The 3017-nt window shown below is 37.3% G+C and overlaps 2 non-coding genes across 2 annotated transcripts; both read right to left on the reverse strand.

Moving 5' to 3' along the window:
• Positions 1-2024: 2024 nt before the first annotated feature.
• LOC122663495 lies at positions 2025-2107 on the reverse strand. The gene has a single exon (XR_006333161.1). It is a non-coding gene; the product is annotated as a small nucleolar RNA SNORD36 (small nucleolar RNA).
• A 365-nt stretch (positions 2108-2472) lies between these two features.
• On the reverse strand, positions 2473-2546 carry LOC122663472. Its single transcript, XR_006333142.1, has one exon. It is a non-coding gene; the product is annotated as a small nucleolar RNA snoR14 (small nucleolar RNA).
• Between the last annotated feature and the right edge of the window lie 471 nt (positions 2547-3017).

The following is a 3017-nucleotide window of genomic DNA, read 5'->3' on the forward strand; positions in this document are numbered from 1 at the left end:
GTCCAAAAAAATATTTGCATTCAGAGCAATTTTGATAGCATTCGCGCACACCAAATTAAGTTTGACCAGTACATAACTCATTCAATATAAATCAGATTTAAACAATTTTGGACTTGTTGGAAAGCTATCAAAACAAAGCTTTCTAACAAATCCAAAATTGCTAAAATCTCATTTATATTGAAGGAGTTATGTTCCGGTCAAACCTTATTCGATACCATATCCTAGAACAATATACAATATCAAACTTGGATCAAAACTACAAATAATATTTTTAGTGTTCTCTATGCGAAACTAATGCATGGATTGGGTTTAAAATGTAAAAAATAGGCAGCGCTACAAGAATCAAGGAAAAAAAACAACTTCTGGGCCTCGAAACCAAGGTTCGAGTTAGCCTGAAGAAAGTCCCAGGTTTTGACCGAGATATGATCGAAACTGAGACAAACTCGATTTCTAGCTGATCAAAACCCAATTTTTAGAACCTTGGTAGCAACAATCTTTTTCCATTTTCTTAATTCTTGAAAGGAAAAAGTTTTAAATGTACTGTGTTAACTCTTGTTAAGGAAAAGTTTAAAGTACAATCACCACCTGACTAATGCAGGGTAAGGGGATTTTAATTGTTATAGCCTCCACACAATTAAGCTTGTCTAAAAATATTATCATTTTATTTATGATTATATTTTCTTAATTAATTACTCCAGCCTCTACAAGAATTAAGCTTGTCAGCACCATAACCATCAGCTCCACCACAGTAATCATTATAATTTTTTGAATCCCATTATTTGATAGATCATCTATTATTTTTTAATTTTTTTGGAGGGCAAAGTTTTCCTAAACAACCCATTCAGATTAGTTTATTCGAATAGTCTATATTTCTGTCATCTAGTAGATCGGATGGGGCCCAATTTTGTGAACAGGTATACCCTTTGGTCCCTTGCCTACATGGCAAAAGTTTCAGCCCAAATAGAATTCTTCAGGTTGAAAAATAATTCTTTTGGAACATCTAAGATTGGATGAAGATGATCCATATGAACGACTACAAAATACAATGATGTATGAACATACATGGGAGGGTATTCAATTATATTTGAATGTAAAATTTGAAATGTGGATCTATTGCTCAAAATAGTGAGACCATTGCAATATGCTTATCCGAATGGGCCCTATAGATGAACTTTCTAATTAATATCATATTTTTGAGTGACTACTTAGTAAAATTTTCCTATAAACCCTGTTTTAGGGCATGCCCTTAAAAATCATGTTCTATTTTGATATTCCTTTCATTTTATTACCAATTTTCAGGGCATGCCCTTAAATTTCAAGGTACCTGAGTCACTTCCCTATTACTACCTTAGTCATTTATCTTGCATTGTTATAGATGATTCAAAGAGTGTAGGCTCCATTTGCCTACTTTAGAATATTGAAAATATTATTTTTTGTACAGGGATTACAATTAGGTAAGATATAATTCTGATAGACCTTGTCATTTGGACAAATCAGGTAATGAAGCAAAAAGTTTTTATCTAAATAAATACATAGTTTTTTATTAGTTCACCATTTTGGTTGCAACAAGATGGACCCTTAATTTAATTGTTAGATACATATTAATTTAATTGTTAGATACATATCTTTTGTTTCTCGAATTAAATTCTTGGGAAATTATCAATGTCACCCCTGAGCTATCCCATTATTTTAATGCAACCCCATTAAATATCAAAATTTCAATTTTGGCCCAAAAACTAACACGGTTAAGTCAGCAGGTTAGATTTTTTTAAAACACAAAGTTGCCATTGTTATTTGTTATGATATGAATTATGGATATTTTTGTAATTTCACCTCCTTCCCACTCTCTCTCACTCGCCCTTTCTACTCTCCCTCTCCCTTTCTTCTCCGTCTCCGACTACCATGGCATCCCTCTCCCCTCCCTCGCCGGCTCCGGTTCTCCCTCTCCCAGCCCATGGCATCTCCCTCCTCCCTCAATCGAATCTACTGCTCCAGCATTCGTGAAAGACAACTTGGATTTGGGGTGAGCATCAGTTTTAAAAAGCTCGATAATTGATGCTTCATCGAACATAATCAGTTACAAAGTAATCTCTTTCATCACCTGCTCAGCAAAAACCAAATTGGGGAAAAAATTGAGTGAAAAGCATGTTAGTTAAATGAGTTAGACAGACAAAAGCAAAATTGGAGAGAGAATCGATCTTCAGAAATCTCATTCTTTCTCCCTAAACTGTAAGTAACCTACAGACCGGAGAATCTGAAATGGGCTCTCGACCCAGCCCAGAACTGCTTTTGTTTGCTTTGTTTACCTGAATCGATGTTCAGAAATCTCATTCTTTCTCCCTAAACTGTAAGTTACCTACAGAGATCACATTCGGATCATGAAAGTAGAAAAACCCAGAGATTCAAAAAGCCATTGAAAACCTAAAAAAAAAAAAAAACTTGGAGGGTATCGGAGGGGATGGATAGGGGATTGTGACCACTGTTGGGATTCATGAGTTAACATCACAAATATTCAGTGGATTGACGGACATGAATTTCATCTTCACCTTTGCTTTCGCCCCCCTCTCCAGTCTCCTCCACCCAAACCCATTACTTCGAAATCCAAGAGACAAACAAACCGTAAATAGCCAAAAAGGTAATAGGAAGAACAAAATTTTCTCAACAGAATAAGACCCTAAAAAAATGGAAACAGAAGAGATGAGACAAACGCTCAAAACTTCTTAGATGGTTTTGGTCTTTAGACGATCCATTTGCTGCTGCAATGGACGACGCCATGGCCGCAGTGGTGAGTTTCAATGGAAGAGGAGGGAGATGACGGTGGTGCTCAAGGACTGAGCTGCTCTCCAGGGAGCCCAGCACGCCCAAGGAGCGTCTAGCCATTGGGTTATGCCGCACACATCCCTAGGCATGCGCTGGGATGTGTGCAACATAGCCCAACCCTTGGATGCCCCCTGGGCACTCCCTGGGTGAGCTCCTTGGAGAGGAGCCGGATCCTGGTGGCCAATCGATTTTGGATC

This window comes from Telopea speciosissima, chromosome 5 (assembly GCF_018873765.1).
Source record: "Telopea speciosissima isolate NSW1024214 ecotype Mountain lineage chromosome 5, Tspe_v1, whole genome shotgun sequence".
NCBI classification, from domain to species: Eukaryota; Viridiplantae; Streptophyta; class Magnoliopsida; order Proteales; family Proteaceae; genus Telopea; species Telopea speciosissima.